The sequence below is a fragment of the Pongo abelii genome, chromosome 13 (genome assembly GCF_028885655.2).
Source record: "Pongo abelii isolate AG06213 chromosome 13, NHGRI_mPonAbe1-v2.0_pri, whole genome shotgun sequence".
Classification (NCBI taxonomy): Eukaryota; Metazoa; Chordata; class Mammalia; order Primates; family Hominidae; genus Pongo; species Pongo abelii.
This window is the reverse complement of record NC_071998.2, coordinates 55817631-55839649: the sequence shown is the minus strand read 5'-3', so window position 1 is coordinate 55839649 and position 22019 is coordinate 55817631. Positions and strand designations below refer to the sequence as shown.

The 22019-nt window shown below is 38.9% G+C and overlaps 1 pseudogene; it reads right to left on the bottom strand.

Annotated features, from left to right (window-relative positions):
• Positions 1–19587: 19587 nt before the first annotated feature.
• Positions 19588–20077, bottom strand: LOC100455417 (ATP synthase subunit d, mitochondrial-like; annotated as a pseudogene).
• Between the last annotated feature and the right edge of the window lie 1942 nt (positions 20078–22019).

Sequence of the window (22019 nt, the reverse complement as noted above, 5' to 3'; positions counted from 1 at the left end):
ACTAAAGAACCCGAGGCCACCAGGCAGGTCTGCTAATATGAAACCATGATTTACAGAGGGGTATAGCTCCACAAGAGCCAGGTGCCTCTTAGTGGTTTAGGTTCCTGAGAGTCCCTGAAAAACCTTATTCTGAGTGCTTTCCTTTGTCGGAACAGCCATGGCCTCAGACCATAGACTAAGATTTTCCCTTTTGAAACTCTGTCTGTTCATGTGTCTGTTTCTGTACCACAACCTAATAGAACTAAAAGGAAACGATTACAACTATTCACCAACTAGTGATTACTAGGGACTTTACATTTATTTCATTTCACATTGAATTAAATCTTTGAGATATGTGTTAGTATCCATATTCCACATCTGAGAAAACTGAGACTTAGAAAGGTTAACAAGGTTTCAATGGTTTTGGTCTTCCCTGTTTTGGTCTTATTGATATAAGAATATCAATAGAGGGCACTCAATAAATGATTACTGGTGAATGGTCACTGGTGGTGTTTTATTCCTTTGAGGGTAGGGGCGAAGTCTTCTGTGTGCTCCCAGGGCTTGGACCAGTGAAGAGCACTGAGCACCCAGTGATGTGCTAATGGATACAATGATGTGTCAAACCTGATAAAAAATGTGTGCCTATTTTTTTTCTGAAATTACAGCACTAGTGCTCAGGATTAAGAATATGGCAGTGCTTTGAGGAAAAGGAAAGAGAACAAGGGAGCAGCTTCAAAAGAAGAAGGTGGAGAGGTTGCAATGGCAGTCACAACAGGAGAGTTAAACAGAATATATCTCCTTGCTACTCAAAGTGTGACCCATGACCAGCAGTGTTGGCATCTCCAGGGAGTTTATTAGAAGTACAGAATCTCAAGCCATACTCCAGACTATCGAACCAGACTCTGCATTTTAACAAGATCTCCAGGTGATCCAGGTGATTCATGTTCACATTTAAGTTTGAAGAGTAGCACTCTAGAGACCACCTGCATCTCTATCTCCTGCTCTAGCCCAGCACCAACTTCTCTAACTGACTGTTAGGGGCCAAGGAGGCCATGGAGCATTGCACCTGCTCCTCATTTGACCATCCATCACTCAGTGGGCCTGGCAGTGCAATCCTAAGTACTCAGAACAGCCTTCTACAGGTGTCATCAATTCAATCCCCAAATCTCCCACTCTTTACATACATGCAAATCTGGTGTGTCTGACTCAAAGTTCATAGTCTTAACCCTTCCATTGTTGGAAGAACATGGTTCTGGAGCTTCTGTCTTAATGAATACTTTCTTCTATTCTAATTTCTAGGTATTTCCAAATATCTGGAAAACACCGCCATCCACTTTTGGTGCTTCCAATATATAAGTGCTTCTGTTGTTCCCCCCAAAATCACTTATATCCTAACAAGTAATCTATAAGTGAGATTTCCAAAAATTTTCTTCCTTATTACATTATTATAACAATGACAAATTAACTTTTCAGTAAGGACAATATACTACAAATATTAAAAGAATGTATTTTTATTTCGCCTTTAAATGACCATACTTCAGTTCTTCCTTTATATAGAATTTTTGACCCAGGGTAATAGAGGATGAAAGAATGAAGGAATGAATAAATGATTGAGATTGTTTCTTTAGCAAGACAGTACGTTTAAAATTAAGCTATGGACAGAAAGTGGATTTTTCTGAATTTTCACATATTCTGGACTCAGAAGTTTCTTCTGTAAAGTGGATAAGCTGCCACTCCATATCTGACAGCTAGATCACAAGGCTGTTGCCTTCAGGTAGAAGAATAAGATTATAAAGTAGGGGAAGGAATAAGTAGCCATTCCTTCTGCTCTGAAAGAGTGTGGGTTGCAGAGGGAGACAGGCCGATTGATATGGGTGGTCACGCACGTGTCCCTCTTTCCCTGTTTTGGAAGCACGGTGGTTTTTAGAAAGGGCATAAGCATGGAGCTGGGAAGGGAGACAAATAACCCATTCCATATGATAATAATAATAATAGCTATGGTTAATGAGTCAGGCACTGCGGTAAGTGCTTCATTTATCTCTTGGCGATCAAACTTCATAAGAACCCTGTTATAATTACTTTGCTTTAGTAGATAAGAAACTGAAACTTAGAGATGGCAAGTGACTGGCTCAAGTTTATACACTGCATAAATGGCAGAAGTAGAATTTGAATGGACGTATATCTAAGTAAAGAGCCCATGTCTTTAACCACCATGCTACAATGCCATTTTCAGTAATAGTTGATGTAGAATTGACTTGCTTTGCGTGCCTAAAGCTCTACTTCCTTGAATCCCTCCTTCATGCTGCCACCAAAGAGGTCCATCTATGATATAAACTGGATTGTGTTACTCTTCCCTTTGGCTCACACCTGTAATCCCAGCACTTTGGGAGGCAGAGGTGAGCAGATCATGAGGTCAGGAGACTGAGGCTGGTAGTATCACATTATGTTCAGTGGACAACTCTGCGGGGTCCTCTTGCCCATCTCCAATCCAGGTATTTAGAGGATACAATCTCTTGGGGGTTGTCACCTGTCGACTGTGGGTTGGAGCATTAGGCCCATGAAAATATGAGATTGACCCAGTCCACCCCAGCTGGGGCTTCATATCTTCTTTTTGAACTAAACCCTGCAATTTATCCTGGCCAACATGGTGAAACCCCATCTCTACTAGAATACAAAAAATTAGCTGGGCATGGTGGTGCATACCTGTAGTCCCAGCTACTTGGGAGGCTGAGGCAGGGGAATCGCTTGAACCCGGGAAGCTGAGATCTCACCACTGCACTCCAGCCTGGCGACAGAGTGAGATTCCATCTCAAAAAAAAACCCAAAAAAGTGCTAAATAGCTCCTTATTACCGGATAAAGTCCAAAGTCAACATAGCGTACACTGAGGGGAGAAATGACTAAATAAAGTCATGGGATGAATACTTGTGCGGTGAGCAGTTACCTCCCTTGTTGTCCAGTTTCTTCCACCATTCCATTAAATAAGTTATTCATTCAGTAAGCTTTTGGAATGTTAGCATTTCTTTTTGTGTGTGTGGCTTTTTTTTAGTTTTAATTTATTTGTTAAATTTCTTATTGATACATAATAGTTGTACATATTTTAGGGGTACATATGATAATTTGATATACTAATGTAATCACATCAGGGTAATTGGGACATCCATCACCTTAAATATTTATCTTTTGTTTAGGCTTGGAACATTTGAATTATTCTCCTTTAGCTATTTTGAAGTGTATAATAGATTAATGACTATAGTAACCCTACTGATCTATTGAATACCAGCTCTTAAGAAATAATAGTATATCTTTTAAAAAAAATTTTATTATTATTTTTTAAAGTTCCAGGGTACATGTGCAGGATGTGCAGGTTTGTTACATAGGTAAACATGTGCCATGGTGGTCTGCTGTACCTATCAACACATCGCCTAGGTATTAAGCCCAGCATGCATTAACAATTTTCCCTAGTGCTCTCCCCCTACCTCAACCTCCCCCAACAGGCCCCACTGTGTGTTGTTCCCTTACATGTGTCCATGTGTTCTCATTGTTCAGCTCCCACTTACAAGTGAGAACATGCAGTGTTTGGTTTTCTGTTCCTGCGTTAGTTTGCTGAGGATAACGGCTTTCAGCTCCATCCATGTCCCTGCAAAGGACATGATCTCATTCCTTTTTATGGCTATATAGTATTCCATGCTGTATATGTACCATATTTTCCTTATCCAGTCAATGATAGTATTTCTTAAAATGACATTTATCCTCTCCACAAATGAATATTCATTTTTTCTCTTTTTTTTTTGGAGGGGACACTATTCAACCCATTATGCTACATTAAAAAAATAAGAAAAACCAAACATTAAATTTCATTAATTCTAATGCTTTATTTAACTGAGAATATTCCATTTAAACAAGGCACTATACATGTATGGCCAGATCATGTGATCAGTATAATTAAACAGGGTCCCATGCTCAGAAGTGGTTGCGATTTAATGTGCTATGGTCATCATCTTGATGTCCTTAATAATTATATCTTTGGATTTGTGTTTTGTAAATAAAGTACAATGGGAAAATGGAGCATAAGCCAGGAATTTAAAGCCTCAGATCATGGTTGTCCTGCTTCACTGCTGCCTCTCTGGGATGGATTTTCATCCACGTACCAAACCTCAGCCCCCACCTAGCCTATTCTTCCCTACCCCTGCCCCTTGACTACTACAGCCACCAGGTCACATTGGTTGGGGGTTCTTCCCTTCCTGGGCACAGGCCAGGAAGGGTCATGCCCATAAATGTGTCCTGCTGCATCACAGGATGGGGCAAGGCAATGCCAGTCTCTGTTGGGAGCTGGTAGTATCACAATGTGCTCAGTGGACAACTCTGTGGGGCCCTCTTGCCCAACTCCAATCCAGGTATTTAGAGGTTACAATCTCTCGGGGGTTGTCACCTATCCACTGTGGATTGGAGCATTAGGCCCATGAAAATAGGAGATTGACCCAGTCCACCCCAGCTGGGGCTTCATATCTTCTTTTTGAACTAAACCCTGCAATTTATGTAGCCTATTCTGTCTATGGCTTTCTAATGTGTCTCTTTGAATATAATGTCTCTTGAATATAGCAGAAATGTCAAGTCATAAAAAAATTGCGACATTAATGTTACCTCTAAGGGTGCCAAGTGCAAGGCACTAACAATTTAATAAGTTTGGGCTTTTGCATGACCTACGTTAATATGTGATTTCTTGCTATTTTACATGGCAAGGGAAGTTTTTCAGAATTCATTTGATTGCAAGATCAATGTGAAAATGCATTACCTGCCTGCCTTGAGCATGGCCAACTGTTGACCTCTCCAATTAAGTAGAGTTGAGAATGAAAATTCAATTACAATGAACAAATGTTTCTTGAACACTTTCCATGTGTGAGGCCCTATGCCAGGCCTTGTGGAGAATATGCAGATCTATGAGATTTTTTTCCTATCTTTGGGATACTTGCAAGCAAGTTGAAGGAAGCACAGACACATGCACGGATGATCATGGTATCACATGCTATCTTAACTTATGAAAGCAGAGGAAATGGAGTTAGGGAAGCTGGACTTTTTGTAGGTAGCCCCTCATAGCAGGCATGGCTGGTTCCTTGCCATACGTTCATTCCCTTTCTATGAGACTAAAACCCTACTCCTATTTTTTAGGGACTCTTCGTTGGAAAAGAGGAGTCCATCTCCAGCTCAGTAACAAATCTTGATAGATTTATGCTTTTCATGGTAATTCCATGCCTCTTGTCAGTGATTAGTTAAGAGGTAGGCCTGTGACTCAGTTCTGGCCAGTGAAATATAAAGTCAAATCTCTGGGTTACTTTTGGAAAGGTTTTCTTGTAGTAGAAAGAGTTTCACAGTTAAGAGCACAGATTATGAAGTGAACCACCTGGTTTATAATCCTGGATCCACTGCTTACTAGCTGTGTGTCATTATAAGTCACTTAACGTTTCTGCCTCCACTTTCTCATCTGTTAAATGAGATTAATATGTACCTAATGGGGTTGTTGTGAGTATCACATTAGTGAATATTTTGTAAATAGACCAAGCCTACAACTCATTGGCATTCCTGAGAGAGAAGGAGAGAGAAAATATATTTGAGGACACAGTCTTTGAAAATTTCCCTAATCTCACTGGAGAAGGTAACATGAAAATTTGAGAAATACAGAGGTCCCCTACTAGATACTATACAAGATGATCATCCCCAAGGCACACAGTCATCAGATTCACCAAGGTCAATGTGAAAGAAAAAATCTTAAAGGCAGCTACAGAGAAGGGTCAGGTTACATACAAAGGGAACCCCAACAGGCTAGTGGCAGACCTCTCAGCAGAAACCTTACAAGCTAGAAGAGATTGGGGACCTATTTTCAGCGTCTTTAAAGAAAAGAAACTCCAACCAAGAATTTCATTTCCTAGCACACTAAGCTTCACAAACAAAGGAAAAGTAAAATCCTTCTCACACAAGTAAATGCTGAAGAAATTCATTATAACTAGACCAGCCTTACAAGAGCCCCATAAGGGAGTGATAAACATGGAAAAAAAATGATGACACCTGTTACCACAAAAACACACTTGAGGACATAACCCACAGACACCATAAAGGAACTATACAATCAAGTCTAGAAAGCAACCAGTTAACAATAACAGGATCAAAATCTCACATATGAGTATGAAAGGGGCTAAATGCCCCCACTTAAAAGACAGAGTGGCAAGCTGGATGAAAAGGACTCAATTGCCTGCTGTCTTCAAGAGACCCATCTCACATGCAGTGATACTCACCAGCTCAAAGTAAAGGGATGGAGAAAGATCTACCATGCAAATAGAAAACAACAAAAAAAACCGGAGTCACTATTTTTATAACAGATAAAACAGAGTTTAAACCAACAACAATAAGGACAGAGAAAAACATCCCATGAGGATAAGGGGTACAATTCAACAAGATTTACCTATTCTAAGTATATATGTACCCAACATTGGGACACCTAGATTCATAAAACAGGTCCTTCTTGACCTAGGAAAATACTTAGCACACGATAATAGTGGGAGAATATAACACCCCACTGACAACATTAGATTATCAACACAGAAAACTAACAAAGAAATTCTGGAATAAAACTCAATGCTTGACCAGTTGAACCTAATAGACACCTACCACAGAATATACATTCTTCTCATCCACACTGGAATATATTCTAAGACTGGCAATGTGCTTAGTCATAAAGAAAGTCTCAATAAATTCAAAGAAACCAAATCATACCACGCACAATCTTGGACAACAGTGCAACAAAACAGAAATCAATATCAAGAAAATCTCTCAAAGCTACATAAATACATAGAAAGCAAACAACTTCCTCCTGAATAACTCCGGGTGAACAATGAAATCAAAGCAGAAATGGAAAAATTTGAAATTAATGAAGATAGAAACATGACTTACAAAAATCTCCGGGATACAGCTAAAGCAGTGTTAACAGCAAAGTTTATAGTGCTAAACACCTTCATCGAGAAGTTAGAAAAATCTCAAATTAACAATATAACTTTGCACCTAGAAGAACTAGAAAATAAAGAATAAACCAACCCCAAAGCTAGCAGAAGAAAAGAAATAACTAAAATTGTAGAAGAACCAAACCAAAAGATCAATGAAACCAAGAGTTGATTTTTAGAAAGAATAAACAAGATTGACAGACTGTTAGCTAGATTAACAAAGAAAAAGAGTAGATCCAAATACCATCAGAAATGACAGAGATGACATTACAACGAATTCCACAGAAACACAAAAGATCCTCAGAGATTATTATGAACAACTCTATGCACACAAGTTGAAAAATCTAGAGGAAATGGATAAATTCTTGGAAACACACAACCTCTAAAGATTAAACCAGGAAGAAAGTGAAAACTTGAATAGACCAATAACAAGTTCCGAACTTGCATCAGTAATAAAAGACCTAACAACCAATGAAAAAAAAAAGCCCTAGATCAGATGGATTCTCAGCCAAATTCTACCAGACAAACAAAGAACTGTTATCAGTCATATTGAAACTATTCCAAAAAATCAAGGAGGGGCTTCTTCTTAACTCATTCTATAAAGCCAGCATCAGCCTGATACTAAAATCTGGCAGAGACACAACAAAAAAAGAAAACTGCAGGCCAACATTTCTGGTGAACACAAATGCAAAAATCCTTAACTAAATACTACCAAACTAAATCCAGTAGCACATCAAAAAATTAAAACAACATGATCAAGTAGGCTTATTCCTGAGATGCAGGGTTGGTTCAACACATGCAAATCAGTAAATGTCATTCACCACATAAACTGAATTAAAAGCAAAAGCCATCTGATTATCTCAATAGATGTAGAAAAAGCTTTTGGTAAAATCCAACATCCCTTCATGATAAAAACCCTCAACAAACTAGGCATTAAATGAAAATACTTCAAAATAATAAGAGCAATCTATGACAAACCCACAGCTAACATCGTACTGAATGGGAAAATGCTGAAACCATTCCCCTTGAGAACTGGAACAAGACAAGGATCCCCACTCTCACCACTCCTATTCAACATAGAGCTGGAAGTCCTAGTGAGAGCAATCAGGCAAAAGAAAGAAATAAAAGGAATCCAAATAGGAGAAGAAGAAGTCAAACTATCTCTCTTCACTGATGATATGATTCTATATCTAGAAAACCCTAAGGACTCTGCCAAAATGACTTTAGTGAATTACTAATTAGAAATTAGAAATTTACTAATTTACTAAATTACTAAATTAGAAATTTACTAATTTACTAAATTACTAAATTAGAAATTTACTAATTTACTAAATTACTAAATTAGAAATTTACTAAATTAGAATTAGTCAATTAGAAATACTAAATGACTTTAGTACAGTTTCAGGATACAAAATCAATGTACAAAAATCAGTAGAATTTCTATACATCAATAACATTCAAGCTGAGAGTCAAATAAAGAACATGATCCAATTTACAATAGCCATACACCAAGAAGTTGAAAGATCTCTATAAGGAGAACTACAAAATACTGGTGAAAAAAAATCAGAGATGACACAAGTAAATGAAAACACATTCCTTGTTCATGGATTAGAATAATCGCTATTGTTTGAATGGCCATATTGCCCAAAGCAATTTACAGATTCAACACTGTTTCTGTCAAACTTTCAATGTCATTTTTCACAGAATTAGAAAAAACTATTATAAAATTCATATGGAACCAAAAAAAGAGCCTGAATAGCTAAAGCAATCCTAACCAAGAACAAAGCCAGAGGCATTACACTACCCAACTTCAAACTATACTATAAGGCTGCAGTAACCAAAACAACATGGTACTGGTACAAAAATAAACACATAGAATAGAACCCAGAAATAAAGCTGCACACCTACAACCATCTGATCTTTGACAAAGTCAACAATAATAAGAAATGAGGAAAGGACTCCCTATTCAATAAATAGGGCTGGGATAACTGAGTAGTCATTGCAGAAGAATGAAACTGGACCCCCTTTCACCATATACAAAAATTAACTCAAGGTGGATTAAAGATTTAAATGTAAGACAAAATTATAAAAACACTAGAAGAAAACTTAGGAAATACCCTTCTCAACATTGGCCTTGCCAAAAATTATTTTGCTAAGTCCCCAAAAGCAATTGCAACAGAAGCAAAAATTGACAATTAGGACCTAATTAAATTGAAGGGCTTCTGCACAGCAAAAGAAATTATCTATAATCAGACAAACTCCAGAATGGGGGAAATATTCACAAGCTATGCATTTGACAAAGGTCTAGTATCCAGAATCTATAAGAAAATTATACAAATAAACAAAAATAAACAAACTCATTAAAAAATGGGCAAAGGACTTGAGCAGACACTTCTCAAAAGATGACATACACGTTTTCAACAAACATATGAAAAATGCTCATCAGTAATCATCAGATAAATGCAAATCAAAACCACAATGAGATACCATCTCATACCAGTCAGAATGGCTGTTATTAAAAATTCAAAAAACAACAGCTGCTGGTGAGGCTGTGGAGAAAAGGGAACTGGATAAAGAAAATATGGTACAAATACACCATGGAATACTACCCAGCCATAAAAAATGAAATCATGTCCTTTGTAGCAACATGGATGCAGTTGGAGGTCAGAATCCTACGAGAATTAATGCAGGAACAGAAAACCAGATACCTTATGTCCTCACTTATAAGTGGACACTAAACACTGAGTACACATGAACATAAAGATGGGAACAATAGACACTGTGGATTACTAGAGTAGGGAGGGAGAAAGGGGGCTGTGGGTTGAAAAACTGCTTATTGAGGATTATGCTCACTACCTTAGTGATGGGATCTGTACCCCAAACCTCAGCATCAGGTAATATACTTATGTAACAAATCTGCACATGTATCCCTGAATCTAAAATAAAAGTTGAAATTATAAAATAATAATAAAAGTGCTTTTTCTTTTTTTAAGACAGGGTCTCACTCTGTCACCCAGGCTGGTGCAGTGACATGATCATGGTTCTCTGCAGCCTCTACCTCCTGGGCTCAAGTGATCCTCCCACCTCAGTCTCCCCAGTAGCGGGGAACACAGGCTTGTGCCACCACACCCGGCTATTTTTTAAATTTTTTGTAGAGATAGGGTCTCTCTCTGAAATCTGGTCCTCAAGAGGTCATCCCATCTCAGCCTCACAAAGTGTTGGGATTATAGGTGTGAGCCACCATGCCTGGCCAAAGTACATTTCTTTGCCAAATGCTTAACAGAGGGTCATAGCTTTGCTTTGCATAATGATTCTTTTTATTGAAGCTTTGCATTTTCATGTCCAGACAACAATTAAATGAACTAATTATGGTAAAAAAAATAGTTATATTTATAAAGCATTTAGAATAGTGCCTGGGACATAAGAAGTGTTAAATGTCATTATCATAATTTTAAGAGGAAAATTATGATAACAAAAATGATAGAGTTTTGCCGATGACTATCAACAAAAGTGATAGTCTCTTTTAATGACTCTGAGTGTTAGGGTGTCTGGATGTGACCTCTGGAACTTTCATGGTCACCTTGTGCCTATAATGGGGGCTGGATGCAGAGCAAAAAAAGGAAAGAACTTCAGTCCTTGATGAAATCACAGAGTCACTGAGTCATCAATCCTAGAGCCCACTGTACCTCCGGACTTCTTGCAATACAATATGATAAATTTCTTTGTTTAATGTATTTTCAGTCGGGGTTTTGTGTTCTTGGCAAAGGCACATCTTAACTTCCATAGCAATTTACTGGTGTGTGTCCTGGAGTTCCTCAGCCCATGTGTTTTCCACGTCCTCCTATGCATGTCCCAGCTGCATACTCCAAGATGTGAGCTGCCTCAGAGCAGTTCGCAGTTCCTCACATCAGTCATCATCAGTTCCTGCTATAATTCTTCATAGTTTTGGCCTTATTTTAATTATGACTGGTTCATGAAAGACTGAGATTTCCAAGGTGTCCTTAAGTCCAAAGCTACTCTTGATATTCACAAGTGTATTAGTCAGGATTCTTTAGAGAAACAGAACCAACAGTATGTGTATGTGTGTGTATGTGTGTGTGTGTATATATATATGCGTGTGTGTATATATATGTGTGTGTGTGTGTATATATATATATATGGTTGGATCTGTGTCCAATTCATTTTATATGTATATATATATAAAGGTATATATATATAAAGATATATATATATAAAGATATATATATGTATATATATATATAAAGAGATTATGAGAAACTGGCACACACAATCATGGAGGCTGAGAAGTCCCTCAAATCTACTGTCAGCAAGCTGGAGGCCCAGGAAAGCCCAGTGGTGTGATTCAAGTTCAATTCCCAAGGCTTGAGAACCAGGGGAACCTATGGTGTAAATCCCAGGCCAAGGGCAGGAGAAGACCATGTCCCAGTTCAAGCAGGCAGGAAGAAGTTCCTTCTTCCTCTACCTTTTTGTTCTTTCAAGCTCTCAACAGATTGGATTATTCCCACCCACACTGGGGAGGGCAATTTACTTTATTAAATTCAACTGATTCAAATGCTAATCTCATCTGGAAATATACTTGTAGACACATCCAGAAATAAAGTATACTCTGACACCCCTAGTGCAGTCAAGTTGACACATAAAATTAACCATCTCAATGAAGGACATGCTTTGAGGTCCTTTCTAATTTACAAATACTAAAGTTACTTAATTTCCCCCACAAAATGCAATAAATGAACACTTTAATAAGCTCCATTCATTCTTTAATAATTCTGTAGATACAAATTGGAATAATTAGTAAAGTTACAAAATTCCTTAACTGGAATAAACACAACCCTACATTACATCATTTTTATAGTAACATTTACTTAAGCACTTACTTACATTTTCAAAACTAAGGTGAAGATGATGAATAGCAATTTTTAATATGAGGGGAGTTGTTGCTTGCACGGAGGTGCATCCTCTGAGTGATTGATTAAAAAGTCAGTTATTTCCCCACCTTGTAGAATATATCTGTAACAAATTTTTGCTTCAGCAAAATTAGAAATTCATAAACCTCACAGATCTTCATGACTGTTCAAAGATAGGAAATAATAGCAATCTGTGGATCTTTAAAAGTCCTAAGTTTAATCTCTTATACACACTTTTATATATTGATAATGGCTTCCTAGAACATGGCTCTGAGAAGGATGGCAAGGCCTCATCAAGGCTCAGCAGGAAAGAGTGCTAGGATAGACTATGCACGTCTGCTCTCAGTGTGGGTGGAGCAGAAGCCATCATGTATTTTTGCAACCTAGGGTTTATATTTTCTGCCTACCATGCTTGAAAGGCAATTAGAACATTGTCATGTCTGATTCTATAATTCTAGTTACTCTTAGGATCAATTTATTTATTTAAGCGATGTACATGTATTGAGTACTTTCATTGTATGAGACATACAGTTAGGCAACTTGGGTAATAAAAAATGAATTAGACACAGATCCAACCAGTAAAGAACTTAAGTCTGATAGATGAGAAAGATGTGTGCATGCTAAAATGCTGCAAGACAGGACTAGATAAGGGGAGGGACTGCAGGATATGCCAAAGGTGGGAAAGGTAACTTTAGTGAGTGTGGAAGGAATCAGCAAGGCATACTGGGGAAGGTTTATTAGAAGTGAGCCTTGTAGTGATGTAAGATTATTCATGTGGATAGAAGGGGAAGACTATTTCAGACTGAGTGGCCAGAATGAGCAAAAGCACCAGAGTGAAAAGCTGAAAGCTCTAGGTGACTGCCTGACTGATGAGAATATGTAGCTGCTATTTATTCCAGTTCTCCCTACAGAGTGAGCAGGTTGCCTGGTGGGCTTCATTAGACTGGTGTGCTGATGTGACATCCATTTTTATAAGAGTTGTTTGGGCCAGGGAAAAACCTACTCTTTAGAAAGATCATCTCTCGTGACCATTTGACATGTGACATATAAGAAATGTCTTAAAGAAAAGGAGAGCCCTCACTGTGGTCTCACACTGTACATTTTTATTGTAAACCTAAGAGAACTGACAAAGGCTGCATCTTTATTCTCTTAACTACATACAGACTCATCAACTATTGCCAGCGAAGAACATTCCTGACATCATATTATTCAATAACATGAATAAAAGGTAAAAAATTCTTAACACATTGCTGAGCTAGAAACTAGCTGATTTGTTGAAAATATTTGCAAAAATAGATTGAAATTGCAAATAGAGGATCACTCCTAACATGCTCTTATCTCAGTCATATATATTGCATACATATAAACACGAGGTAGGGTTTTGTTAAATTTCTTTTTTCTTTTTTTTATTATTATACTTTAAGTTTTAGGGTACATGTGCACAGTGGGCAGGTTTGTTACATATGTATACATGTGCCATGTTGGTGTACTGCACCCATTAACACGTCATTTAGCGTTACGTGTATCTCCTAACGCTATCCCTCCCCCCTACCCCCACCCACAACAGTCCTCAGAGTGTGATGTTCCCCTTCCTGTGTCCATGTGTTCTCATTGTTCAATTCCCATCTATGAGTGAGAATATGCGGTGTTTGGTTTTTTGTCCTTGTGATAGTTTGCTGAGAATGATGGTTTCCATTTTCATCCATGTCCCTACAAAGGACATGAACTCTTCATTTTTTATGGCTGCATAGTATTCCATGGTGTATATGTGCCACACTTTCTTAATCCGGTCTATCATTGTTGGACATTTGGGTTGGTTCCAAGTCTTTGCTATTGTGAATAGTGCCGCAATAAACATACGTGTGCATGTGTCTTTATAACAGCATGATTTATAATCCTTTGGGTACATACCCAGTAATGGGATGGCTGGGTCAAATGGTATTTCTAGTTCTAGATCCCTGAGGAATCGCCACACTGACTTCCACAAGGGTTGAACTAGTTTACAGTCCCACCAACAGTGTAAAAGTGTTGCTGTTTCTCCACATCCTCTCCAGCACCTGCTGTTTCCTGACTTTTTAATGATCGCCATTCTAACTGATGTGAGATGGTATCTCATTGTGGTTTTGATTTGCATTTCTCTGATGGCCAGTAATGATGAGCATTTTTTCATGTGTTTTCTGCCTGCATAAATGTCTTCTTTTGAGAAGTGTCCGTTCATATCCTTTGCCACTTTTTGATGGGGTTGTTTGTTTTTTTCTTGTCAATTTGTTGGAGTTCATTGTAGATTCTGGATATTAGCCCTTTGTCAGATGAGTAGGTTGTGAAAATTTTCTCCCATTTTGTAAGTTGCCTGTTCACACTGATGGTAGTTTCTTTTGCTGTGCAGAAGCTCTTTAGTTTAATCAGATCCCATTTGTCAATTTTGGCATTTGTTGCCATTGCTTTTGCTGTTTTAGACATGAAGTCCTTGCCCATGCCTATGTCCTGAATGGTATTGCCTAGGTTTTCTTCTAGGGTTTTTATGGCTTTAGGTCTAACATTTAAGTCTGTCATCCATCTTGAATTAATTTTTGTATAACGTGTAAGGAAGGGATCCAGTTTCAGCTTTCTACATATGGCCAGCCAGTTTTCCCACCACCATTTATTAAATAGGGAATCCTTTCCCCATTGCTTGTTTTTCTCAGGTTTGTCAAAGATCAGATGGTTGTAGATAGGTGGCATTATTTCTGAGGGCTCTGTTCTGTTCCATTGATCTATATCTCTGTTTTGGTACCAGTACCATGATGTTTTGGTTACTGTAGCCTTGTAGTATAGTTTGAAGTCAGGTAGCGTGATGCCTCCAGCTTTGTTCTTTTGGCTTAGGATTGACTTGGTGACGCAGGCTCTTTTTTGGTTCCATATGAACTTGAAAGTAGTTTTTTCCAATTCTGTGAAGAAAGTCATTGGTAGCTTGATGGGGATGGCATTGAATCTATAAATTACCTTGGGCAGTATGGCCATTTTCACGATATTGATTCTTCCTACCCATGAGCATGGAATGTTCTTCCATTTGTTTGTATCCTCTTTTCTTTCATTGAGCCGTGGTTTGTAGTTCTTCTTGAAGAGGTCCTTCACATCCCTTGTAAGTTGTATTCCTAGGTATTTTATTCTCTTTGAAGAAATTGTGAATGGGAGTTCACTCATGATTTGGCTCTCTGTTTGTCTGTTATTGGTGTATAAGAATGCTTGTGATTTTTGTACATTGATTTTGTATCCTGAGACTTTGCTGAAGTTGCTTATCAGCTTAAGGAGATTTTGGGCTGAGACGATGGGGTTTTCTAGATATACAATCATGTCATCTGCAAACAGGGACAATTTGACTTCCTCTTTTCCTAATTGAATACCCTTTATTTCCTTCTCCTCCCTAATTGCCCTGGCCAGAACTTCCAACAGTATGTTGAATAGGAGTGGTGAGAGAGGGCATCCCTGTCTTGTGCCAGTTTTCAAAGGGAATGCTTCCAGTTTTTGCCCATTCAGCATGATATTGGCCATGGGTTTGTCATAGATAGCTCTTATTATTTTGAGATATGTCCCATCGATACCTAATTTATTGAGAGTTTTTAGCATGAAGGGTTGTTGAGTTTTGTCAAAGGCCTTTTCTGCATCTATTGAGATAATCATGTGGTTTTTGTCTTTGGTTCTGTTTATATTCTGGATTACATTTATTGATTTGTGTATGTTGAACCAGCCTTGCATCCCAGGGATGAAGCCCACTTGATCATGGTGGATAAGCTTTTTGATGTGCTGCTGGATTCGGTTTGCCAGTATTTTATTGAGGATTTTTGCATCAATGTTCATCAAGAATATTGGTCTAAAATTTTCTTTTTTGGTTCTGTCTCTGCCAGGCTTTGGTATCAGGATGATGCTGGCCTCATAAAATGAGTTAGGGAGGATTCCCTGCTTTTCTATTGATTGGAATAGTTTCAGAAGGAATGGTACCAGTTCCTCCTTGTACCTCTGGTAGAATTTGGCTGTGAATCCATCTGGTCCTGGACTTTTTTTGGTTGATCAATTATAATCAATAAGCTACTGATTATTGACACAATTTCAAAGCCTGTTATTGGTCTATTCAGAGATTCAACTTCTGCCAGGTTTAGTCTTGGGAGGGTGTATGTGTCGAAGAATTTATCCATTTCTTCTAGATTTTCTAGTTTATTTGTGTAGAGATGTTTGTTGTATTCTCTGATGGTAGTTTGTATTTCTGTGGGATCGGTGGTGATATCCCCTTTATCATTTTTTATTCCATCTATTTGATTCTTCTCTCTTTTCTTCTTTGTTAGTCTTGCTAGCAGTCAATTGATTTTGTTGATCTTTTCAAAAAACCAGCTCCTGGATTCATTAATTTTTTGAAGGGTTTTTTTTGTCTCTATTTCCTTCAGTTCTGCTCTGATTTTAGTTATTTCTTGCCTTCTGCTAGCTTTTGAATGTGTTTGCTCTTGCTTTTCTAGTTCTTTTAATTGTGACGTGAGGGTGTCGATTTTGGATCTTTCCTGCTTTCTCTTGTGGGCATTTAGTGCTATAAATTTCCCTCTACACACTGCTCTGAATGTGTCCCAGAGATTCTGGTATGTTGTGTCTTTTTTCTCGTTGGTTTTTAAGAACATCTTTATTTCTGCCTTCATTTCATTATGTATCCAGTAGTCATTCAGGAGCAGGTTGTTCAGTTTCCATGTAGTTGAGCAGTTTTCAGTGAGTTTCTTAGTCCTGAGCTCTAGTTTGATTGCACTGTGGTCTGAGAGACAGTTTGTTATAATTTCTGTTCTTTTACATTTGCTGAGGAGTGCTTTACTTCCAAGTATGTGGTCAATTTTGGAATAGGTGTGGTATGGTGCTGAAAAAAATGTATATTCTGTTGATTTGGGGTGGAGATGTAGATCCACATCTGTAGATGTCTATTAGGTCCGTTTGCTGCAGAGCTGAGTTCAATTCCTGGGTATCCTTGTTAACTTTCTGTCTCGTTGATCTGTCTAATGTTGACAGTGGGGTGTTAAAATCTGCCGTTATTATTGTGTGGGAGTCTAAGTCTCTTTGTAGGTCACTAAGGACTTGCTTTATGAATCTGGGTGCTCCTGTATTGGGTGCATATATATTTAGGATAGTTAGCTCTTCTTGTTGAATTGATCCCTTTACCATTATGTAATGGCCTTCTTTGTCTCTTCTGATCTTTGTTGGTTTAAAGTCTGTTTTAACAGAGACTAGGATTGCAACCCCTGCCTTTTTCTGTTTTCCATTTGCTTGGTAGATCTTCCTCCATCCCTTTATTTTGAGCCTATGTGTGTCTCTGCACGTGAGATGTGTTTCCTGAATACAGCACACTGATGGGTCTTGACTCTTTATCCAATTTGCCAGTCTGTGTCTTTTAATTGGAGCATTTAGCCCATTTACATTTAAAGTTAATATTGTTATGTGTGTATTTGGTCCTGTCATTATGATGCTAGCTGGTTATTTTGCTAGTTAGTTGATGTAGTTTTCTTCCTAGCCTTGATGGTCTTTTCATTTTGGCATGTTTTTGCAGTGGCTGGTACCGGTTGTTCCTTTCCATGTTTAGTGCTTCCTTCAAGAGCTCTTTTAGGGCAGGCCTGGTGGTGACAAAATCTCTCAGCATTTGCTTGTCTGTAAAGGATTTTATTTCTCCTTCACCTATGAAGCTTAGTTTGGCTGGATATGAAATTCTGGGTTGAAAATTCTTTTCTTTAAGAATGTTGAGTATCAGCCCCCACTCTCTTCTGGCTTGTAGAGTTTCTGCCAAGAGATCCGCTGTTAGTCTGATGGGCTTCCCTTTGTGGGTAACCCGACCTTTCTCTCTGGCTGCCCTTAACATTTTTTCCTTCATTTCAACTTTGGTGAATCTGACAATTATGTGTCTTGGAGTTGCTCTTCTTGAGGAGTATCTATGTGGCGTTCTCTGTATTTCCTCAAAGTGAATGTTGGCCTGCCTTGCTAGATTGGGTAAGTTCTCCTGGATAATATCCTGCAGAGTGTTTTCCAACTTGGTTCCATTCTCCCCGTCACTTTCAGGTACACCAATCAGACGTAGATTTGGTCTTTCCCATAGTCCCATATTTCTTGGAGGCTTTGTTTGTTTCTTTTTATTCTTTTTTCTCTAAACTTACCTTCTTGCTTCATTTCATTCACTTCATCTTCCATCACTAATACCCTTTCTTCCAGTTGATTGCATCAGCTCCTGAGGCTTCTGCATTCTTCATGTAGTTCTCGAGCCTTGGCTTTCAGCTCCATCAGCTCCTTTAAGGACTTCTCTGCATTGGTTATTCTAGTTATCCATTCATGTAATTTTTTTTCAAAGTTTTTAACTTCTTTGCCTTTGGTTTGAATTTCCTCCTGTAGCTCGGAGTAGTTTGATCATCTGAAGCCTTCTTCTCTCAGCTTGTCAAAGTCATTCTCCATCCAGCTTTGTTCCATTGCTGGTGAGGAGCTGCGTTCCTTTGGAGGAGGAGAGGCGCTCTGCTTTTTAGAGTTTCCAGTTTTTCTGTTCTGTTTTTTCCCCATCTTTGTGGCTTTATCTACTTTTGGTCTTTGATGATAGTGACGTACAGAAGGGTTTTTGGTGTGGACGTCCTTTCTGTTTGTTAGTTTTCCTTCTGACAGTCAGGACCCTCAGCTGCAGGTCTGTTGGAGTTTGCTAGAGGTCCACTCCAGACCCTGTTTGCCTGGGTATCAGCAGCCATGGCTGCAGAACAGCGGTGGCTGTAGAAGAGCAGTGGCTGTAGAACAGCGGATCTTGGTGAACAACAAATGCTGCTGCCTGATCGTTGCTCTGGAAGTTTTGTTTCAGAGGAGTACCCTGCCGTGTGAGGTGTCAGTCTGCCCCTACTGGGGGGTGCCTTCCAGTTAGGCTGCTCAGGGGTCAAGGACCCGCTTGAGGAGGCTGTCTGCCCATTCTCAGATCTCCAGCTGCGTGCTGGGAGAACCACTACTCTCTTCAAAGCTTTCAGACAGGGACATTTAAGTCTGCAGAGGTTACTGCTGTCTTTTTGTTTGTCTGTGCCCTGCCCCCAGAGGTGGAGCCTACAGAGGCAGGCAGGCCTCCTTGAGCTGTGGTGGGCTCCACCCAGTTCGAGCTTCCCGGCTGCTTTGTTTGCCTAATCAAGCCTGGGCAATGGCAGGCGCCCCTCCCTCAGCCTCACTGCCACCTTGTAGTTTGATCTCAGACTGCTGTGCTAGCAATCAGGGAGACTCCGTGGGCGTAGGAACCTCTGAGCCAGGCACGGGATATAGTCTCCTGGTGTGCTGTTTTTTAAGCCCATTGGAAAAGTGCAGTATTAGGGTGGGAGTGACCCAATTTTCCAGGTGCCGTCTGTCACCGCTTTCTTTGACTAGGAAAGGGAACTCCCTGACCCCTTGTGCTTCCTGAGTGAGGTAATGCCTCACCCTGCTTCGGCTCGCACACGGTGCACTGCACCCACTGTCCTGCACCCACTGTCTGGCACTCCCTAGAGAGATGAACCCAGTACCTCAGATGGAAATGTAGAAATCACCTGTCTTCTGCGTCGCTCATGTTGAGAGCTGTAGACAGGAGCTGTTCCTATTCAGCCATCTTGGCTCCACGCAAATTTCTTTTTTTTAACTGTATAATTATTTTATTTTTAATATCCAGAATGTGTAATATAAGGGCCAGATCTTCCTCCTGGACTCAATTGTATAAATCCTTGATTGGTTGGTGAGGTCATTAGGGATACTTTTTCTTGTCTAATTTGGTTTCTGGGAAAGTTTTTTTTCAAGTCCTCAATGGTCATCTGATCAAATGGAATTAAGTTCTTTATTTTCTCCTTCTGTTTCTCATATTCTACAATCCCGGCCTTTGAGAGAGACACCCACTCAGCACAAGATTTGACATCTTCTTTTTCTTCAGCATCCAGCTGGGCAGTATATTTATCCTCTGGCACAGGAAACTTCAGGGCATTAAACTTCTCAAAGTCATCCACCAAGCCTGCCTTGGCTACATGGGCCTTGTAGTAAGCCCAGTCGATAGCTGGTGGATTCTCAGGTAAAGTAGCCAAGCTGGAGGTGAGGGTCTCATTCCAGGATTTCAGGGAATTAGCAATGGCCTTTTAGTTCTGGGGTATGATCTCTGCAAAAGCTACACAGTCAGTGGTTTTTAGAGCAAGTTTTCACCCAACCATCTTGGGATCCTTCACCAACCCTGGCTGCCCATGGTCCACAGCCTAAATTTCTTTAAAAATACTTCTAAAATTAAAGTAATGCTGTTTGTTTTGCTATAATAATAACAAAGAGAAACCCAAAATTAAAAGAAATTTAATCTTCAGGCCCATGCAGAAAATTATAAAGAGCTCGTCTAAGAATCACCAATAGACTTTTCATAAAGTTAGTATGCAAATTTTAGAGTTAGAAAAAAAATTAAATAAACTGAAACACCCTTGTAAAGTTTAGAATGCATAGATCTTGAAGTATGAACTTGGATGCTGACAAACTTCACAGGCCTTCATTTTACTTATTGCTTGACTTGTTACTGTCTTCTAAGCAAATCTAAAACAGAGAAAGTGATTCTATGATACTGAAGTGGTTAAGTTCTAGCCAGATCCAAAGCTATAAGCAAGCAAGTTTTGTTTTCATGTCCTCTCCTTCTCCTCCTTTCCCCTTTCGCCTTTCCTATTCTCACTCCCGTGCCTTTCCCTGGAGTTTTTAGGGGCAGCCTTAAATCTGTATTTACCCACTATATTCAGTATGTTTGATTATGCGCAGCCTGAATTCAGATCCAAGACGATGATCCAGATTTTTGTTCATCAAGAGAACTTTTTTTCTTTTCTGTAGATTTATAGCAGAGCCTAAGCACTGACTTATTTTTCTGCTACTCAATAGGCTCATCTTGCCTGGGGCCCTTGCCCTTACTTCTGTCTTCTGGAAGGCTTTTCTTGTGCATCTGCCCATGCTGGCTCCTTTTTTGACATTTAGGCCTCTACCCAGGTGCCACCTCTTAGGACAGATCTCCTCCACTAATCCTCCAATCCTTCTGTCCTGGCCTTGACACTTTCTAGCTTATCATTCCTTTTTCACTTTCCTATAATTCCTTTATGTAATCATCTTTAAATAAGTTTTTATGTAATTAGAAAAATTTACATACAGTAAAATTCACTGTTTTTAATGTATAGTTCTTTGAGTTTTGACAAAGCATATAGCTATGTGTTGCCACCACTACAATCACGATATGGAAAAGTTCCATTGCTCACCCCTAAAATTTTCCCATACCTCTTCAGAGACAACCCTTCTCAGAACCCCAGCTCTGTTGTTTTTGTTTGTTTTTGAAACAGGCTCTTGCTCTGTCACTCAGGCTGCAGTGCAGTGGCACAATTTCAGCTCATTGCAACCTCCACCTCCCAGGCTCAAGTGATCCTCCAGCCTCAGCACCCTGAGTAGTTGGGACTACAGTTGCACACCACCATGCCCAGCTAATTTTTATATTTTTTATAGAGATGGGGTTTTGCCATGTAGCTCTGATCTGTTTTCTTATCCATAATGTTGCTTTTTCCACAGTGGCATATAAATAGAATCTAATAGTAGGTAGCCTTTTGAATCTGGCTTCTTTCACTGAATATAATGTAGTGATATTGTTACACATATCAGTACTCCATTCCTTATTATTATTATTATTAATCCATTGTATGAATGAACTATAGTTTGTTTGTTTATTCTCTATTTAAGAGACATTTTAGTTGTTTCCAGGTTTGGTGATTACAAATAAAGCTGCAATAAACACTCAAATATAGTTTTCACTGTTAATGCAAGTTTTCATTTCACTAAGGTAAATATCAAGGAGTGAGATTGCCAGGTCACATGGTAAATGAATGCTTAACTATATCAGAAGCTGTGAAATGGTTTTCCTAAGTGATAGTGCCATTTTGTATTCCCACCAGCAATAAATGAGAATTCCAGTAGTTCTACATATTTGTCAGCACTTAGCATTGTCAGATTCTTACATTTTAGCCACCTAATAGTTGTGTAGTGGTATCTCATCATGGTTTTAAATTTCCCTAATGATTAATGATGCCAAACATCTTTTCATGTGCTTATTTGCTATTATATGGTACTTTTTTTTTTGGTAAAGTA